Source organism: Marmota flaviventris, chromosome 11, assembly GCF_047511675.1.
Source record: "Marmota flaviventris isolate mMarFla1 chromosome 11, mMarFla1.hap1, whole genome shotgun sequence".
Classification (NCBI taxonomy): Eukaryota; Metazoa; Chordata; class Mammalia; order Rodentia; family Sciuridae; genus Marmota; species Marmota flaviventris.
Genome location: NC_092508.1, coordinates 90,955,865 through 90,978,785, shown reverse-complemented (window position 1 = coordinate 90,978,785; position 22,921 = coordinate 90,955,865). Strand labels below are relative to the sequence as shown.

The window sequence follows — 22,921 nt, the reverse complement described above, 5'->3', positions numbered from 1 at the left end:
ATTCTTTATAGGACATATCAGAGCACATACAGGATTGCCTGGAGCCCTTAGTTTGGGCAACGATTTAGCAGATAAAACTACACATGATATACATATTTTCTCTACACTAGAAGAAGCTACACATTTTCATAAAAGGTTCCATGTCAATGCTAATACTTTACAAAAGCGTTTTAAAATAACTAAGGAACAAGCTAGACAAATAATAAAACAATGTCAAAATTGTGTGACCTTTTTACCACAAGTTAATCTTGGAGTCAATCCTAGAGGACTGATACCTAACCATATTTGGCAGATGGACGTCACACACTTGCCATAATTTGGAAAATTAAAATATTTGCATGTTACAGTTGATACTTCTTCCGGATTTTTGATGGGCTCCCTTCATTCCGGAGAAAAAACTAAAGATGTTATAGCTCATTGCTTACAAAATTTTGCCACTGTGGGCGTTCCAAAACAGTTAAAAACAGATAATGGTCCTGGTTATACTTCTACCTCTTTTAAACAATTTTGCTCATCATTTGGCATTACTCATATAACAGGAATTCCATACAATCCACAAGGACAAGGCATAGTTGAAAGAGCTCATCAAACTATTAAAATGTACTTACTAAAGCAAAAAGAGGGAATTGGAAAGGGGTATATGTCACCCAAAGATAAACTTAAAATAACCCTTTTTACTCTAAACTTTTTAAATTTGGATTCCTCAGGGCTTAGTGCTGCGGAAAGGCATATGTGTCCAAAAAATGTACATAAGCCTAAGGTACTTTGGAAGGATATTCTAACAGGACAATGGAAAGGTCCTGACCCAGTGATTGTCTGGAGTCGGGGTTCTGTTTGTGTTTTTCCACAGGGAGAACAGCAGCCGATTTGGATTCCAGAGAGATTAACTAAAACAATTTCTACAGGCCAAAAGGAAGATGATTTGACTCAAATCCATAACAGCTGATATCCAGAACTCCAGTTTGGCTATTCTTACATCTGCGACAGTGATTAACCAGGATGCTTTTTTCAATATTTATTTTATTATTTGCCTTTTCCCACATCATAAAGTTCTATTTTATTTTTGAGCTCATACAGACCTAGGTTAATGTTTTTCTGATCAGTTTTATTTTTTGACTGTGGAGTTTTTAAGGATTGCAATGGAGATTTCACCTAGGTAAAGCTTCAAGGCCTTTACTATTGTCTTAAGTGTTGTATGTTATGTGTGCACACTTCTGTTTTGTGTTGTATGTCTGTATGTGCGTATGTCCATATATCATATATGAGGAGCGCTCATGAATAAATGGATCCGAATTTTTTTATTCACGTGATTTTAATGGTTTAATTTAGATTGGGTAAACAGCTGTTGAAAATTGTTTTAATATGTGAACAAATAGGAGGTTAACAGATCTGTTTGTTTACTTTCACCTTTCCTTCTCATTATATTTAATAATTCTGTTCAGGATAATGTAAATTGTTCAAAAAAATGTTTTCTTAGTGCCTGTTGGTATGTTACATAATTTTTTTCTTAGCATCATTGCCAGAACTCCTATCTTCATCCCAGTGCCGGTGAAGACAAAGATAAAACCAAACTACAGCTTCTTCGATAGTTATCACAACAAACTGTAAAAACTGATGCATCAATGAATAATAACTCCACAAGTAATGCTCAATTAAGGAGTCGATTTACTTTGGGAGGAAATGGACATATTGACAGATTCCTCTGCTTTGAATTGCTTGCAGACCTTGCCTGGACTATGTATCACTTGTATGCATTGTGAACTATCTGTTGGTACAGCGAATTGTGGTAGTGCTGGAGTATTTTTGTTGATGGTGTCACCGGTGGTACAATTTTTCAAAGGAGCCCTCAATTGGCTTAGTGTCATGGCATTTTGCATCCTCCTCCCTTCTGCTAGTGATGGTCTAAAATTTGGGGGCCAATGGCTTATACTGGACCGGTAGTCAGTGACGGGTATGATCCAATTGCAGTGGTATCAACCTAAGACAGGAGGCTGACGCCTAAAGGTCAGTTTTCCGATGACGGGTAAGAACCATATGTTGAATTGGACAACCTACCAGGCACAGTCCTTAAGCCACATTAACCTCACTCCCCCACTGGCACCAAGGCCAAATTTGGGGGCCAACAGAGGTGAGGCAAAGAACCTCACCCCCCCACTGGTGCATAGACCTATCCACAAGTATGGCTGTATGCTGGACCGGTAGTCAGTGACGGGTATGATCCAATTGCAGTGGTACCAACCTAAGACAGGAGGCTGACGCCTAGAGGTCAGTTCATCCGATGAAGGGTAAGGACCATATGTTGAATTGGACTGCCTAACAGGCACGGTCCCTAAGCCACATTGCTTGTTGTTTAATTAAACAAAAAGGGGGAGATGCTGAGAGCCACGGCTGAGTCTGTATGACCCCTGGCATTTTGCCAACAGTATTGATTGACAGGCGCCTGTGCCTGTCCGCCTCTGCCGCAACTTTTGAGTTCTCGCACTATTTTGGAGTTCTCGTGGGGATTTCCGGGGATTCCCCGAGAGTTCCCATTGGTTGGGGAAGTGCAGGAGGAGGGATTTCCGGGAGAGATACTTCCGGCTGGGGGTTCCTGGACAAGCCTCCTGGCGCGTTCGGGAGGATTCCCCGGGAGCTGTGTGAAGTGTTTTCCTGCAGTTTAAAAATAAAGTTTGTTCCTGCTTCAGTGGCTCGTGATTTGTGCCCAGCCAGACTGCGGCAGCTGGGAAAACTGGAAATCCATATGCAACAAAATGAAACTGAATCCCTTTCTCTCGCCATGCACAAAAGTTAATTCAAAATGGATCAAGGAGCTTGATATCAAATCAGAGACACGCCGTCTGATAGAAGAAAAAGTTGGCTACGATCTACATTCGGTGGGGTCGGGCTCCAGATTCCTCAATAGGACACCCATAGCACAAAAGTTAATAATTAGAATCAACAAATGGGACTTACTCAAACTAAAAAGTTTTTTCTCAGCAAAAGAAACAATAAGAGAGGTAAATAGGGAGCCTACACCCTGGGAACAAATCTTTACTCCTCACACTTCATATAGAGCCCTAATATCCAGAGTATACAAAGAACTCAAAAAATTAGACAATAAGAAAACAAACAACCCAATCAACAAATGGGCCAAGGACCTGAACAGACACTTCTCAGAGGAGGACATACAGTCAATCAACAAGTACATGAAAAAATGCTCACCATCTCTAGCTGTCAGAGAAATGCAAATCAAAACCACCCTAAGATACCATCTCACTCCAGTAAGATTGGCAGCCATTATGAAGTCAAACAACAACAAGTGCTGGCGAGGATGTGGGGAAAAGGGTACACTTGTACGTTGCTGGTGGGACTGCAAATTGGTGCAGCCAATTTGGAAAGCAGTATGGAGATTTCTTGGAAAGCTGGGAATGGAGCCACCATTTGACTCAGCTATTCCCCTTCTTGGTCTATTCGCACCTAAAAAGAGCATGCTACAGGGACACTGCTACATCGATGTTCATAGCAGCACAATTCACAATAGCAAGACTGTGGAACCAACCTAGATGCCCTTCAATAGACGAATGGATAAAAAAAATGTGGCATTTATACACAATGGAGTATTACTCTGCATTAAAAAATGACAAAATCATAGAATTTGCAGGGAAATGGATGGCATTAGAGCAGATTATGCTAAGTGAAGCTAGCCAATCCCTAAAAAACAAATGCCAAATGTCTTCTTTGATATAAGGAGAGTAACTAAGAACACAGTAGGGACGAAGAGCAGGAGAAGAAGATTAACATTAAACAGGGATGAGAGGTGGGAGGGAAAGGGAGAGAGAAGGGAAATTGCATGGAAATGGAAGGAGACCCTCAGGGTTATACAAAAGTACATACAAGAGGAAGTGAGGGGAAAGGGAAAAATAATACAAGGGGGAGAAATGAATGACAGTTGACAGTAGAGGGGGTAGAGAGAGAAGAGGGGAGGGGAGGGGAGGGGTGGGGGGATAGTAGAGGATAGGAAAGGCAGCAGAACACAACAGACACTAGTTATGGCAATATGTAAATCAATGGATGTGTAACTGATGTGATTCTGCAATCTGTATATGGGGTAAAAATGGGAGTTCATAACCCACTTGAATCAAAGTGTGAAATATGATATATCAAGAAATTTGTAATGTTTTGAACAACCAACAATAAAAAATTTAAAAAAAAATCATTGATCTACCTCTCAATATTGTGAGACTGAAAGATAATATTTGTGTAAGTGTCTGCTACATGGGAGGAAGTTGATATTAGTTGTCCTGTCATCCTATTGAAATCCTGCCACAATCAAATATTATTTCTCCACTGAAGACTTCCTCTATCACTCAAATCTTTTGTCTTCCTCTAACTGAAGAAATTTAAATATTCCTGAACTCACTTTTATCAAATCAAAATATGTTACAACTTGAAAATGACTTAGAAATCTGGTAAGCATCACTTATTTTAATAACATGCATGGTCACTGACTAGGTCAAATGTAGAGTAGAAATAGAACCTGACTATTAAACCATCACACCACACTATGAATAATTCAATAATAAATTGCATTCTTTCTTTTCTAAACACCCTGCTTCATCTCCTTTGTGCTGCCTCCATAGCCAGCCTATAAATTCATTCATTCATTCACTCACTAACTTATCCATCAATCAGTTATTGATCTTGTACATAAATCAGACACTATTCTAGAGTCTAAGGATATAAAAATGAAAAACAAAGGGAGCAGCTATCAAGATTTATACATATCCAATTATATTACTAATTACATATGAACACCTAATTACTCAATAAATACTTGTTTGATTGATTGAACTTTAAAGATAATTGCATCTAGCAGTAACTAAATAAGCAATGATTTATGATCTGGATTTCAAATGTTTACACCTGTGAAATGTGCTTTCTGGCCCATTATAGAAGCTTAGTAAATGTTAGCTGTTACCATCATTATCTCAGCAGCAGTACCACTACCACCATGGAAAACGATCAAAGAGCCTTGTAATGACTAATCTGAATTGTCAACTTGATTGGATTAAGAGAGGCCCAAGATTAAGAGGCTTCTGATGTGTCAGTGAGACTGTTTCTAGGAATGACTGGCATGTGGAACAGTGAAGTGAAGCAGAGACCCATTCTAAGTGTGGGCAGCATGGTCCAATAGGTTAGAACTTAGATGGAACATAAGTTGGAAGAACAAGGCAGCAGCAGCAGATGCAAGCTTGAGTCTTCTAGAACAGGTTCCTGATTGCTGCTGTGATCACCTGAGGACACGGAATATGATATATATGAAAAATATTATATATAAATGATATGAATGTTATATATATATATATATATATATATATATATATATATATATATATATATATATTCTGTTGTTTCTCTTCCTTTAGAGAACCCTAATACAAGTATTAAGTGAGGCTATTTACAATAATGTTTACATAATTAAGTTATTTTTCACAGATAAGAGGTATATACCACTGTAAGAATGTACCCCACTTACCTTAGAACATGAGTCACTGTTGGGCTGCTGTACCTCCCACCACCTCTGTCTTTAGCCCTATTTAATAAAAGTATTCACTCCCCAAGGACCTAAGGCAACTTTAATGGCTCTGATTTTTTTTTTCTGGTTATCTTCTCTCCTGTTTCTCTTCTTCATTCTGTTCTTTATTTCTCTGGAGGTCTTTCTTCCTTATTTACCTAGGTTTCTTTCTTCCTTTTCTATAGCATTTAAACTGAGGCTGAAAATGTCAACTGAAACACAGCCAAGATAGTAAAACTAGAGTCCCTTCTTTGGAGTGAGAATGATGATGATGATGATGATGATGATGATGATGATGATGATGGCGATGATGATAATGACTTAATAACAAAAGGAATTCACATTTTGAGCGCTTAATCTGTGCTAGTCACTTTTTTTAAGCTTCTTTTTCCTAGTCGCTTTTAAACACATTTCAAACATTTAATCTTCACAACAACCCTTTGAGGTGGCTATTGTTTCCCTATTTACAGATGATAAAAGGGAGACAGAGAAAGTTGGACCACTTATCTAATGAAGAAAACAATAACCAGTTATCAAAACTGAATTTCTCCAAGCCCAAAGTGCATACACTGGAAGGAATGCCATGCCTCTTCTGGAGCACATGATGTTGGAGTTTTTTTTCCATTGGAATGTGGTTGGCCAGGGCCTATGACATTACAGCATCCCACAGTGAAATACCTCAGGTCAGGCATGTCACGTATTTACAGGTAAAATCTGCATCATTACAGCAGCAGCTGAGGTTTCAGTTGCTTATGAGGCAGACTAGAACAAACAGAGCTTGCAATGTTTATTTTATGTTCATATTATTTGCCAAGAGGAACCATGCTCTGTTGTCCCCAAGTAAGATGATGTTGACAAGTTCTTACATTCAGCATTTAATGAATAAATCCATAGCCTATGCGAATCCCATTGTCCTGAAAGTGAGGGAAATAAAACCACCGAGGGCCTCATTGAGTTCAGAATTATGAGAAGTCCCTGACTATATTACAGACTATTTATCCAAATAAATTCCTGATCATTCCACAATATGTCAATTCTAAGTGCCTGTACACACGCTTCAGTTGCTCCTTGGGGGCCATTTTTCTACATAGAACATGTTCCTAGAAAATACAGTACGTGATGAGAGAGACTTGCCAAGCTGAGGATGATGGGGTTTGTTGGTGGGCACATATTCCTTAGGCATTCAGGAAGTACTGAGCATAGAGTCTGAGCCAAAAAAAAAAAAAAAAAGAAAGAAAAGAAAACCGTACTCTACAATATGCACATGGCTGTCAGTAAAGGCGTGACGGAATTACTCAGTAGCACTAAGGAAACAGGGAATAAAATATGAATACCTTAATTTGGACATTCCTAGCACATCTCAGACAAAATTAGTTAAATGGTGATTATGGTTTTGCTAGGAAATATTAACTGAGAAGCTTTATTTTTAGTAGAAAATGTTTTTCTTTTTTGGATTGAATCCAGTGCCTCCCACAAGCAAGATAAATACTTTACCACTGAGCTGTACCTCCAGTCCAGAAAACATTTTTTCTTATCACAAAGGTTACATGGGTTTATTGTATAAAATCCAATAAAAACACAAAGGAGAAAAAAAAATGAATTGTAATACTACTTATCAAACAATGTTATCATTTTGCCATATAGATTTCCAGATGTTTTTCTAGCTATTCCTTCAATGATATTTAAATATTGCCTAGAGGCCAAGAATAGCATATGACACCTCACAGGAAAGGCAACAGGGAAGAGTAAGAGATCACCAAGAAGAGAAAGGGGAGCAATCCAGAGATACACAAGTAGTGTGTCACCACACCTAAGTAGGAAAGAACATGGGATATGGCAGAGTTGGGTGTAGTCTGAACACAGGTTTTTGTAGAGAAATAGAAGAGACTGTGGAGAAAGACAGCAACCAATTACAAAGGACCAGGTAAAGGAGGTTGAGATTGGGGCTTTATTCTGTAGGTTACAGAGGAACTGCTAAAGAGTTTTAAACATCATAGAAACAGATCTGAGGCATTTTGTAGGGGGAAAAAAACATGGGCAGTGATATGAAATCTAAGTGAAAGCCTCAGGGTAGGACTCCCAAGTCAGACACTGTTCACTGCAAATTTAGTTTAAAAAATTGATGAGTTTACATTGTGAACATGTATGGATATGTAGGATATGTAACAACAAATCCTTCATTATGTACTATAATATACCAACAAAAAATATGGAAAAAAGATATGAAGAGGGCCTAATCTAAGGAAGTGGTATGAGCTATAAATCATGCCTAAGACTAAAACATCTCCCTAATTGAATAAGATTTTATGGACAGATGATGTTAGTAAAAGGACAAAACTTGAAGAGTAATATTAAATTCCTTAATATTTGCCACTGATCAAAATTGACAAACCATGCCATCTCATTTCATGTTAGTCTTGTGTTCAAACAGGGTTATTTAAATTAGTCATAGCTGAGATTATTAAAATATAAGCCATGTCTTGGAGGCATTTTCACAGCACATGGGGTACTAATGTGAGTACATAAAACTATTGACTACTATGAAGTTCTGCCCATCAAGTCCCCTGGAAGGAAGTCAGGGAGGATGATGAGCACCTTGAGGGAGAATCAGAACATTCTTCTAATCCAGTTCCAGACCCACTGAAATCTAAAGCAACCAAATCGTGGGCCCACCTCCTACTAGCAGCCCTGGCTCCAGAAGAGTCCTGGTATGTGGGAAAACCCTTTTTCCCCCAACTCCTGACGTTAGAGAAGATCCACATCTTTATGATACAAAGAATCCACAATCTGATATGACTAATTACCTCTGACTTGACTCCAAGAAAACACCTACTGGAGTCATTCCTAGTACTAGAACATTGTTTGCTTAACTCTCCACTTTGCTTCTGCTTGCCTAAACAAGCTTTCTGCTTAGATTATGCCTACTGAGAGATTACTTTGACCCTAGCTTGTCAGCCAAATCATAAATATCTCACAAACAATTTCATCAATAATAAGCCGTTTACATGATTTATCTCATTTACGGTTCACAATGGCCAATGGAGTAGATATATTTTTATCCCAATTTTACAGATGAGAAAACTGAGGTTCAGAGAAACCAGTTTAATTGTAACTAGTAGAAACTTAGTGTGAACCAAGGAAATCCAGCTGCAGAGATCTGTGGCTCTTAAATACCATGAGTTTCCCACACTCATAGTATTTAGACCTACTGCTGGTCTTCTAAGAACAGAGATGTTGGTCCAATTAAATGATCACTGTGCCCAAGTAAACTGATAATTTAAAAGCAGGAATCTACCAAAATGAACTGTAATACTATTTCAGAAGTAATCATTTAGAAATTCTTGGAATGCTCCTGCTTTATATGGTCTCAGATTCCTAACAAATAATAGACCTTTCCTGAGACAAACAGAATTCCAAAACATTGGTCTTTTTAGAAAGGACGAAACAAAGACTATACTTTCAGGGATCATTTCTATAGTATGTTACTAGAAAGGAAGAAACATTTATCCTTGTCAAGATATCTTCAATTCAGATACATATTAGATTTTGTTTTAAATAGAAGAGTTGTGTAATGTCCCAAGACATCAAATTTCTTTACTGATATAAGTAGAAATTAGGTATTAAAGCAACCGCTCATGTTTTTTGTTTTGTTTTTGTTTTTGAGTGCTTATCAGATGAAAGTCCATTGTAACTGGCATTTCTTTCTAAAGGGTGCTGCAGCAATAAAGCCACAAAATAAGAACTCACAAAAGAGTTATGGGTAGAACAAATATTTGGAGGGTGGATTTTTTTGATTGAAGAAAGGAATTATGGATCAAACACATACACGAGCACTCAGAAGACTTTTAAGTGAGACACAGTGATCTGTCACAACACATAACCTCTAAGATACACACACACACACACACATTATTACTACTAGTTCCACAATCTATCTGCCCCTGTCACCTTGAAGAAAATGGAACTCTTCCACTCCAGCTTACTGAAATAGACACAATCAAACAAACAAACAAACAAAGGCAAAACCTTGTATAATATATAAGTTTGCCAATTATTGGATTAATATTTAACTTCAAAATTTGAATAAGACAGGTATCTGTGAAAAATTAAACTATTCTGGTTATAAAAATTATGGTATATGGGATATTTTAAAAACCCAAGATTATTTTGATGAACCATTTCTAGCAAAAAATACACCTTATATTGAGAGGAACTATTTGCTCAGTAAGTGGTAATTTCCATTTTAAATGAATCTTAGATTTCAACTATTTTTAGTGGTACAAAATTTTTACAACCTTTGACTCAGTACCTCCTACTAAACACATCCTTTCAAAAGCATGAAATGTTGAAGGTCTGTCTATATTATTCAAACCAGCAATTAGAACCAGATGTTACTGCACTTTATATTTAGACACCACATTTCAATATCTAAAAAAGAAAGAATACTCATGAAGGACAGAGAGAATAATTTATAAACGCAATTAAAGCATATTGTTTAGACTCCTTCTCACTAATTTACCTGATTGCAAAGTAAAATTAAATGAATTCATATTTAAATGCAAAATTGGGCCAATGAGTAATGAAATTTTTTTAAACTGTGTGTATAAGGAAAAGAATATGCCAGGTATACAATTGTTGTGTCAGATATATTTCTTTATTAATTTTATACTTTTTACTATAATGTCTTTCATATACTTTACAAGGCAGTCAAATTTTAAATAGGATGATGGATATATCTAAATTAATTTTAAAGAAAATATGTGGATTGTTAACAAAAGAGCAACATGAAACTAACTACATGCTGTCAATAATAGCAAAGCTTTTAATAGGGATCTATACATATTGCAAATATCATATGCTTTTCCTGAAATTTAGAATGTTCTTCATCTAGGGGAATAATAGAATGGAAATTCTATGCTCCAGTCAACACTACTTGAAAAATATGTCACACATGTGGAAGAAATTAGGGACAGGCATGGCATACAGAATAGAGTTTATTCTTAAAGTTAGGTTGACTCAAATTACTGATGCTTAGAAAGAAAATAATTGTTAACCCTCTCTACCCTCAAGTATCAAAAAATCCTATAGGCAATTATTTTAACTAAGCAAAACCATTATGGAATTTTCATGACAGTGGGTTTTCTTCTTAATCATGGCTTTGGCTTTGGCTAATATTGAATATGTTGAGCTTTTTAGAGCATTTACCAATGGCTGGTGGTACAAAAATACCTTGTGTTTGTTAGCTGTAGTAGAGCTCACAGCACTCAGTTCACAGACTGATGTCCTGATAAATGCTACAGGGTTGAGAACTGAAATTAGTCATCATGTGAACATTCACTAAATAGTGAGTAGCAAATGACCACTGATTGTGTGACTCTGTTCCCCAAAAGACTGCTATATCCAAGTAATCACCAGAAGAGAAGATTTCTAATTAGTTTGTTTGTACATTTCCTATTATCTTCAATTTCTTCATGGGCTAGATGCTCCCATATTTGGCTTCCATGAGGATCACACAGAAACTTTCTAAACCTAGTAGTTACCTGACTCCACCCAAGATTTACCAACTCCAAATCCTGAAGAGTAGAACCCAAAGATGTATATTTTCAGGAACTTTCTAACTTTTTAAAATTTACAGTCCATTTGGATGATTCTGCTATAAAGGCAGATTTGGAAACCACTGGCATACCCAAGCACAAATCTCATGGAAGATAATGTTGTCCTTGCTTATATAATAAATAGAACTCATAGAAGATTTGGATGTTCTCTGAATCTACAAAAGAATATGACACTCAAATTTGTCATATGCAACTCTATGTGTTGTCTAATAATTATCCAAAGAACACTAAAATTAATTCGCTACTATATAATGATTTAATTGAGGTTCATAATAATAAGCTAAAAGTACTACAAGATACTCAAGTACCTCTGGCATAATCAAAGAAAGATTAAGCTCAATTCAATAATATTTTATATAGGTCTTTTATTTATTCTAGTTCTTTGGAAGTTAGTATTTTATATGTACTCTGGTAACTTTATTAATCTGAATAATAACCTAAATAATCTAGCACCTAATTTTGCTTAATAAATGAAAATTATCTGCTTAGACTAATGCAAAATTTTTGATATAATATCTTATGGACTAAAAATATTGGACTATATGAAATTCTAGAAGGCCACAATACAAACAATAAGAAGGGGTATGGACTTTGAAATTAGCAGACATAGATGCAAATTCAAGTTCATGAGCATGTGAGAACAGGCTCCTTAAGCTCTCCTGATTCCTGTTTGCAAAATGTGAATACATCCTTCTCTCAGGGGTGGCCTGAACATACCAATCAGATTATATTTGTAGTGTGCCTGGTAAGTATTCAACATTCAATACATGAGCTAATTACCATTTGTATGAGACACAAATGAGAAAACCAGAAGCTTCAAAAGAGACCTCAGAGACCTAAAATTGAAGTAATCACTGTACTTTTAAAAAATACCAAGAACTATAGATATTAAAATTTTAATTTAATTTAATTTTAAAAAAAATACCAAGTACTGGTCCCAGCACAGAATTCTTAAGAAGGAGCTCAGGGGCCTAAGGAGTTTAATATTTAATAACATTTCAGGTGGTTTTGATGGGTGCTGTCAGCAACCCTCACTGTTCTAGTCCAATAGCTGAAAGCCTGCTTTTTGTGTTTCTACTATTCTTCATCTACACATTCCCCTTTTTGAGGGAAGTCTTTCCTCCCCAGCAATTAAGCACCACTCTATTTCTCTTGCTTGATCAGAATGCCACAGGAAGTTGGCTCTGAAGAAAGGCAGATTGTCCCTTCCATTTTAAACCAGCAGACCTGTATTATTTTGAAATAGAATTTCCCTCTTGTGCAACAATTCCTGAGGGACCAAACAATGAAGACACTTCTTGGGAACCTCAATTTTACTTTCTTTTCAAAAAAGTTTGCAATTCTTACTGGAAAGCTCACATAACAGGTCTTCTCAACATGCACTTCTGACTCTGAAACTGAGGAAACGATAGAATGTCATCAGAAATTTGTAAATGTAAAGGCATGGAAACCAAGTGGTAGTCTTAGCCATAAGAGAATATCACAGACTGGACAATTTATAAAGAAAATAAATATATTTCTTATAGTTCAGTTCTGGAGGCTGAATGTACAAGGTTAAGATCCTGTATCAGGTGAGGCCTTTTTTTCCCCCCATGAGCTGATTTCATTTATTTATTTTTATTGGATTGCTTGTTTTTAGTTATACATGACAGTAGAATCCATTGTGATATAATTATACAAGTATGGAATATATCTTATTCTAATGAGAATCCCATTCTTGTAGATGTACATGATGGTGAGATTCACTGGTTTATTCAGGTGTGTGTGTATATATGTATGTATATGTGTGTGTGAGTGTGTGTGTGTGTATAATCATGTCAGATTCATTCCACTATCATTCTGGCTTTCTTGATCCCACTGTAGAAAGTGGAAGGATGAGAGAGCACACATGGAAGAGGACTGGGGTCAAATTTTCCCTTTTCTTCAGGAGTTCATTCCTATGATAACTAACTCACTCTTGCAATAATGGTATTAATGCATTTTTGTGGGAAGACCCCTCATGACCTAATCACCTCTTGAAGGTCCACCCCTCCACCCCACCCACTTTCAACACTGTTGCATTGGGGATTAAGTTTCTAACACATGGACTTCAGAGGGGACACACTCAAACCATAGAAAGTGCTCATACTTAAAAGGGCATTCCTTACTTGAACATTGGGAATCGAGGAAGAGAATCAAAGGATAGAGACCATCCAACTTCAAAACTACCATAAATTATAGTAATTGGTATTCAAAATTAAGTGCAGGACTGGCAAATTAGACAAATAGAACAATGAAACAGAGTAGAGAGCCAAGAAACAGACGCACACAACACAATCAACTGATCATTGACAAAGGAGCAAAGGTGACGCAGTGGAGAAAGGAGTTTTTGCAATAAACACTGCTGGAACTACTAAACTTGGAAAACAAAAACAAGAAAATAAGACTAGACATAGACCTTAAACCTGTCAAAAAAAAATTAACTCAAAATGGATCATAGACTTAAATGTCAAACAAAACTCCTAGAAGATAACATAGGAAGAAATTCAGATGACTTTAGATCTGGTAAAGACCTTTTATAGATACACTACCAGAGGAGTGATTCATGAGAGAAAAATTGTTAAATTGGACTACTTTAAAATTAAACATTTCTCAGTGACTGACAAAATCAATAAAATGAAAGAGAGAATAAATCACTACCTAAGAGAATACATTTGCAAAAGACATAATTGTTAAAAGACTGCCATCCAAATTATACAAAGGACTTTTAAAATTCAATGATAAGAAAATGAACAACCCAATTGAAAATGGGCAAGGGACCTGAAAAATACCCCATTGAATGCCACAGACAGAAGATAAATAAATATAGGGAAAGATGCTTAATATCATATGTCAGTAGAGAATTGCACATTAAAAAAACAGTGGCTGGGGCTGGGGTTGTGGCTCAGTGGTAGAGCACTTGCCTCAAATGTGTGAGGCACTGGGTGCAATTCTCAGCATCACATATAAATGAAAAATAAAGGTCCATCAACAACTAAAATGAATACATAAATAAACTTTTTAAAAAAGTAACAATGGTTAAAATCCAAAACACAAACACCACCAAAGAACAGTTAGGATGTGGGGCAGTAGAAGGACTAATTCATTGCTGATGGAAATGTAAAATGTTATAGTGTTCAAAAAAGCAGTTTGGAAGTTTCTTAGAAAACTAAACATTCTATTACTGTACTATGCAGAAATCATGCTCCCTGGTATTTACCCAAATGAGTTGAAAATTTAAGTCCACACACAACCTGTACATGAATATTTGAAGCAATTTATTCATAATTGCCAAAACTTGGAAGTAACCAAGATGTTCTTTCAATAAGTGGGTGAATAAAAAAACTGTGGTATAAAATAGACAATAGAATATTATCCAGCACTAAAAAGAAAGAAATTATCAAGTCAAACACACACACAAACAAACAAACCAAAAAGAACAGAGTTACCTTAAATGCCCATTGCAAAAAGAAAAAAGCTAATCTAAAAAGACACACTGTTTGATATTTACTATATGACACTCTGGAAAGGAAAAAACTAAGAAGATGGTAAAAGAATCATGGTTTCCAGGAATTGAAGGGAGGGAGGGAGGAGGTTAGGTGGAGCATAAGGAATTGATAGAGCATTGTTTTAGTCAGTTTTTCGACACTGTAACCAAATGACCTGACAAGAACTATTAGAGGAAGAAAAGTTTATTTGGGGGTGTTTTAGTCAATTTTTCACAGCTGTCACTAAAAGACACAACCAGAACAATTTTAGAGGAGAAAAATTTATTTGGAGACACATGATTTCAGTGGTCTCAGTCCACAGACAGCAGACTCCATTCCTGGGGGTTCAAAGTGAGGCAGAAATCGGGTGGAAGAGTGAGGTGAAGGTAAGCAGCTTACATGATGATCAGAAAGCCAAGAGAGACTTTACCTGCCAGATATAAATATATACCCCAAAGTCATGCCCCCAATACCCCACCCCCTCCAGCCACACCCCACCTGCCTTCAGTTACCACTCAATTAATCCCACCAGGTGATAAATTCACTGATTGAGTTAAGGCTCTTATAACCCAATCATGTCTCCTCTGAACCTTCTTGCATTGTTCCACATATGAGCTTTTGAGGGACACCTCACCACCAGACCACACCATGGGGGATGCTCTTGGTTTCAGAGGTCTCAGTTCATAGACAGCCAGCTCCATTCCTTGGGGCCTGAGGTGAGGCAAAACATCATGGTGGAGAGTGTGGAGGGGGAAACTGACTCAGGACATGGCACAAGGAAGCAGTGAGAGAGTTCTTCTCAGCATGGACAAAATATAAACCCCAAGGGCATACCCATAGCAACCTTCCTCCTCCAACCACACCCTACCTCCTGTAGTTCCCACCAAGTGGATCACTGTCAGAGGCTGAATGCATATATAACCCAATCATTTTGCTTCTCAACTTTCTTGCATTGCCTCACACATGAGCTTTTGGGAGATACAGTATATCTAAACCATAACAGGCAATGAAACTATTCTGTATGATACTGTAGTGGTGCATATGTGCCATTATACAAATTTTCAAAACTACGTAACACATAACTCCAGAAGATAATTCTAATGTAAAATATGCTCTATGGTTTGTAATGCTGTATCAATATTGATTTATTTATTGTAACTAATGTATCACATTGACATGGAGTATTAGTGGGGAAGGGGTGTGTGTGTGTGTGTGCGCGCGCGCTAGCTCACATTATGGGGGGATGTAGTGACAGTGTTCTTACTCTGTCCTTTTGATTTTTCTGTGGAACTAATACTGCTCTAAAAATAAAACATTAATTTTCAGTAAATCAATCAAAGAGGAAAAAGCAAGAACAAGAGTCCTTATCAAGAGATTTGTGGTTCCTTCTCCAAAATCAAATAGAGCATTAAAGAGACAAAGCTGGGAAGAAACCCAGCTGTCAGAAGCATGAGAATCACAAAACAGACTAAAGAGATTGCAATTTCAGAGAAGGTCAAGCAGTTAGCATAAGTCATACTTGAGGAAAGCTCCTTGGCACTTCTGCCCACTACATGAGTGACAGGGAAGACCTCTGACCGCTAAAATCAGAATGAGTAGCATTTAAGTAGCAATTGAAAGCAAGCATATAGAAATGAGCAGGTATTTATATGGGCCAACTTGTAGCATCCACTTAAAAATTTCTTTCAGATTATGTGAACATAGGTAATTAGTTGTCAATATGTATCTAGTTTTTTAATAGTCATAATTACATGATTTTAACAAAGATACTATGACTTTCTTATGAGCATTGATATCTTAACACTGTTTATCTCTTGGATTTATGCCAGTCTAACATGGGCCATTTGGAAGAATGTTACTAAAATTGCAAGGACTCATTTGGTTTAAAATGCCCTAATTAATTTATTGATGGTAACCCTGACATATTTAAATTATGATTTTTTTATTTTATTATTTATTCAACAAAGAAACATTGAGCACCTTGTTTTCTAAGCTGTGTGCTTTCCCAGTTACTTTTCTGCCTGTCCTTCTGGCAGCTAACCCAAGATTGAGGGTGGCTTGCTGAAAGATTACATTGCCTCTGAATTGTTATGAGCAAATATGTTATTGGTTTTATCTCCTGCCACACACAAAGAATAAGTTTCTGGAAGAGATCCAAGATGGTGGGCCAGAGGGAGGAAGCATTTTGCGTCATTCTGTGTCCTGGGACTCAAGTAGTGAGAATACTGCTTCTCTGCCAGTGATATTCCTGCTCCCACGTGGGAATCATGAACACTGTGCCTGTCTAGGGCTCCAGGCCTCAGCATCAGAGTAGGTCTCCCAACTACTAGCCCATGCAGGATTACCAGGTGCCCATGCAGAACTTTCAGCCACCCACCCAAGCAGAAACCACCGATGCTGCTCCCATACAGGACATCCAGCATCTTCCCACGTTCAGGAACTCTGGCTGTCACTCCAGTGTGGACCCCCATGTACCAACGTTGGGCTCCCCAGATCACTGCTATCTTGGGACACTGCAGCAGCAGAGATAGTCCCCGATGCAAAGTAGCCTGCCTGCACACAAGAACTTCACACAGGCTCTGAAGTCAGCCTACAGCCACACAATGCAAGCCACAGAGCTCGTCTCTGAACTCATCATCCAATGCCATCTCTCTGCTCTCCCAGGAACCTGAATGCAGGTGCCTCCATCTTGGATCACCTTTATCACCATCTTCAATGGGGGTCAACTCCTAGTTTGGAACTCTGGCTAGCCAGGTAAACCAGCAGCCATTACCCCAGCACAGTGATACCTTGGTTATCTTCACCATCCTGAGGGTGGAGATACCAGTTAACAACAGATGACCTCACCTATTGGATGAGAAGGGAAACAGGAAAGATATTGATCTGCAACTAAAACAATCCCTATGTCTTCCATCAAGATTTTATATTTTCCTCTTCCTCTCTTTTCTCCTGCCTTCACATCCCCAAAATATGTGAAACCAAGTACTTTGCATAAATTAGGATTTTGAGGACTGGGACATCTGAATAAGTATACTACACCTGTGTTGTATATACTTTTTTTCTTTTTCTCCATCAATTTCTACTATTTAAACATTTTTTAATTTTTCTTAATATATATGTGTGTGTGTGTGTGTGTGTGTAGTCTACTGTCTTCCCACCTACTTGTCTACTCCAAATTACTACATTTCTATTCTCCTGCTACTAACCTTCTTCTTTAGATTTCTCTTTCACACTTCCTAAGATATAACAACTCTATATCCTCACCTCCTACCTCCTCAGCATATCATTCTACTCCTCACCCCCAGTTCTTTGTCCACCATCAGAAACTGTATACCCTTTTACAAACCTACTGAATATATTGTAAATAATAATTGAATTCACCATTTCTGTACATTGTGACCAAACTGTAAATGTCCTAACAGCAAACATTTGTTTTTACGGTGTATCCTGTTTATATTAGAATCTGATAACATTTTCTTTCACACCAAAAAAGAGGTATTGGATCCCTATAGGAGCACTATAAACCTATAGGGTAAAAACAGTAATGCCTCAGATCCACAGTGCTATAAAGGAAGAAACACAAACAATATGAAAATACAAGGGAAGAAAGTGCCCCAAACAAATCAAGATAACACATTATTAGAATCCATGGCTAACACAGCAGAAGAAATGACATAGAAGGAGTTCAGGATATACATAATAAAAATGTTCTGTGAATTAAAGGATGATATAAGAGTGCAAATACAGGCAGCAAAGATCATTTTGACAAAGAGCTACATAAACAAATACAGGAAGCAAAAGATTACTTGAATAGGGAGATGGAGGTTCTAAAAAAAATCAGAAATTCTTGAAATAAAGAAAAAATAAACCAAATTAAAAGTTCCATTGAAAGCATCACCAACAGATTCAATAGAAACTCAGAAAATGAAGACAAAATATATAATCTTGAAAAGAATATATACCATACAGTGACAATGGTAAGAAACCATGAGCAGAACATTCAAGAAATATGATAGCATAAAAAGACCAAATGTAAGAGTCATTGGAATAGAGGAAGGCATAGAGATCCAAACCAAATGAATGAATCCAATCTGTTCAATGAAATAATATCAAAAAATTTTCCAAACATGAAGAATGAATTGGAAAACCAAATTCAAGAGGCTCACAGAATGACAAATGTACAAAATCACCAAGTCACATTATAATGAAAATGCCTAACACAGAGAATAAGGAGAGAATATTAAAAGCCACAAGAGAAAGGAATCAGATTACATATAGGGGAAACCAATTAGATTATGTGCAAATTTTCAACCCAGACCCTGAAAGCTAGAGATTCTCAAACAACATATATCAAGCTCTAAAAGAAAATGGATGCCAACCAAGAATCTTATATCCAGCAAAATTAAGTTTTAGATTTGAAATAAAAACCTTCCACGATAAACAAAAGTTAAAAGAATTTACAACTCAAAAACTTGTACTAGAGAACATCCTCGGAAAAATATTGCAAGAAGAGGAATTGAGAAACAACAATGGATATCAGCAAAGGGAGGTATTACACTAAAGAAAAAAATCTAATCAAAGGAGAAACCAAGACAAGTTAAATAATAAAAATAAACAAAATGGCTGAGAATACAAATCATGTCTCAATAATAACCCTGAATTTTAATGACCTAAACTCATCATCAATCTAGTTGACATAGACTGGCAACTAGATTAATAAAAAGACCCAACAATATGCTGCCTCCAAGAGAACTCATCTCATAGGAAAAGACATCCACAGACTGAAAGTGAAGGGTTGGGAAAAATCATACCACTCACATGGAATGCAGAAGCAAGCAGGGGTTTCCATCCTCACATCAAATAAAGTAGATTTCAAGCCAAAGTTAATCAAAAGGGATAAATAAGATATTTAATACTGCTTAAGTAAACAATTCATCAAAAAGACATAACAATAACAAATTTCTATGCCCCACAAAATGGATCATCTATGTTCACCAAACAAATTCTTCTCAGTTCAAAAGTCAAATAGACCACAAAACAATAATTCTGGGTGACTTTATCACAACTCTTTCACCACTGGGGAGATGATGCAAACAAAAGCTGAAGAAAGAAACTATAGAACTAAATAATACAATCAATAACCTAGTATTAACTGACATATATAGAATATTTCATCCTCAAAGAATGAATACACTTTCTTCTCAGCAGAACATGGATTCTTCTCTAAAATAGACCACATATTATGCCACAAAGCAACTCTTAGCAAATATAAAAAAGTAGCGATACTACCCTGCATTCTATCAGGTCATAATGGAATGAAATTAGAAATCAATTATAAAATAAAAAATAAAAACTACTCCAATATTTGGAGACTATAAGGAATAGGAGTGGGAGGGAAAGGGAGGGAGAAGGGGAATAGCAAGGATAGTGGAAGGAGATGGTCATCATTATACAAAATTCATGTATGAAGATGTGAATTTGGTGTCAACATACCATATATACAAACAGATTTGATAAATTGTGTATTAAGAATTGTAATGCAAAAAAATGAATTTAATGTACTCCACTATTGTCATGTATGTAAGAAATAATAAAAAAAGACTTTTTCAATTTAAAAAAAGGAAGAAAAAAAAGTCGACAAATAAATGATCTAACACTACATGTCAAAGCCCTAGAAAAAGAAGAACAAATCAACACCAAAAGTAGAAGACAGAAAATAATTAAAATCAAAGTTGAAATAAATGAAATTGAAACAAAAGAAAAAATTTTAAAAATTGACTAAACAAAAAGTTGGTTCTTTGAAAAAAAGAAATAGAAATAAAATTGACAAACCTTTTACCATGCTAATGAAGAGGAGAGAAAAAAACTCAAATTACTAACATACGTGATGAAAAAGTAAATATCACAACAGACACTACAGAAATTCAGAAGATAATGAGAAATTATTTTGAAAACTTGTACTCCAATAAAATAGAAAGTATCAAAGGCATTAACAAATTTCTAGTGTTAGGTGATTTGCCCAAATTGAAGCAAGATATTATACACAACTTAAACAGATCAATTTCAAGCGATGAAATAGAAGACACCAGAAGCCTACCAATCAAGAAAAGCCTAGGGCCAGATGGATACACAACAAGTTCTGAAAGACCTTTAAAGAAGAACTAATACCAATACTCTTCAATTTATTTCAGGAAATAGAAAAAGAGAAAGCACTTCCAAACTCATTCTAAGAAGCCAATAACACACTGATTCCAAAACCAGGAAAAGACAAATCAAAGAAAGAAAACTTCAGACCAATATCACTAATGAAGAAAGAAACTATAGAACTATAGATGCAAAAATTGTTAATAAAATTCTGGCAAATCAAATACAAAAACATATCAAAAAGAGTGCACACAATCAAGTGGGGTTCATTCCAGTGATGTAAGGTTGGTTCAACATATGAAAATCAATAAACGTAGTTCATCACATAAATAGAAATAAGAACCATATGATCATCTCAATAGATGCAGAAAAAGCATTCCACAAAATACAGCACATCTCCATTTTCAAAACACTAAAAAAATACAGGGATAACAGGAATATATCTCAACATTGTAAAAGCTATCTATGCTAAGCCCCTGGCCAACATCATTCTAAATGGAGAAAAATTGAAAGCATTCCCTCTAAAAACTGGAACAAGACAGGGCTGCCCTCTTTCACCACTTCTATTTAACATAGTTCTTAAAACGCTAGCCAGAGCAATTAGACAAATGAAAGAAATTAAATTGATACAGATAGGAAAAGAAGAACAACTCAAATTAGCACTATTTTCCATGATATGATTCTATACCTAGAAGACCCAAAAAATTCCACCAGAATACTTCTAGAACTAGTAAATGAATTCACGAAAGTGGCAGGATACAAAATCAACACCTATAAATCAAAGGCATTCCTTTATATCAGTGACAAATCCTCAGAAAGGTAAATGAGAAAAACTACCCCATTTACAATAGCATCAAAAAAATAATAATACTTGGGTATCAACCTTATGAAAGAAGTGAAAGACCTCTACAATGAAACTACAGACCACTAAAGAAAGAAATTAAAGAAGACCTTAGAAGATGAAAATATCTCCCTTGTTCTTGGAGAGGCAAATTAATATTGTCAAAATGACCATACTACCCAAAGCATTGTGCAGATTTAATGAAATTCCAAGCAAAATCCCAATGATATTCCTCATAGAAATAGAAAAAGCAGTCATGAAATTCATCTGGAAAAATAAGAGACCCAGAATAGCTAAAGCAATCCTTAGCAGGAAGAGTGAAGTAGGTGGCATCACTATACCAGACCTTAAACTATACTACAGAGCAATCGTAACAAAGAGAGCATGGTATTGGCACCAAAATAGACTGGTAGACCAATGGTACAGAATAGAGGACACAGAGTCAAACCCACATAATTACAGTTATCTTATACTAGACAAAGGCACCAAAAACTTGCATTGGAGAAAAGAGAGCCTCTTCAACAAATGGTGCTGGGAAAACTGGAAATCCATATGCAACAAAATGAAATCAAACCCCCATCTCTCACCATGCACAAAATTCAACTCAAAGGGGAATCAGGTACCTAGGAATTAAACCAGAGACCCTGGGTCTAATAGAAGAAAAAGTAAGCCCAAATCTCCATCATATCAGATTAGGCCCCTACTTCCTTAATAAGACTCCTATATTACAAGAATTAAAATCAATAATTAATACATGAGATGATGAGATGGATCAAACTAAAAAGCTTCTTATTAGAAAAAGAAACAATGAGGTGAATAGAGAGCCTACATGTTTTTTTTAATATTTATTTTTTAGGTGTAGATGGACACAACACAATGCCTTTATTTATTTATTTATTTTAATGTGGTGCTGAGGATCAAACCCTGGTCCCTCCCGTGCTAGGTGAGCACTCTACCACTGAGCCACAATCCCAGCCTGAGAGCCTATAGCTTAGGAGCAAATCTTTACACCTCACACATCAGATAGAGCACTAATCTCAGGGTATATAAAGAACTCAAAAAGCTAAACACCAAAAACACAAATAACCCAATCATTAATGGGCCAAGGAACTGAACAGGCACCTCTCAGAAAATGATTTACAATCAATCAACAAATATATGAAAAAATGTTCAACATCTCTAGCAATCAGAGAAATGCAAATCAAAATTACACTAAGATTTCATTTCACTATAATCAGAATGGCAGCTATTAAAAATACAA

The 22,921-nt window shown here is 36.3% G+C and overlaps 1 pseudogene; it reads left to right on the top strand.

The window, feature by feature from the left end:
- Window positions 1-9,001: 9,001 nt before the first annotated feature.
- Window positions 9,002-9,117, top strand: LOC114093978 (small nucleolar RNA U3; annotated as a pseudogene).
- The last annotated feature ends 13,804 nt before the right edge of the window (window positions 9,118-22,921 follow it).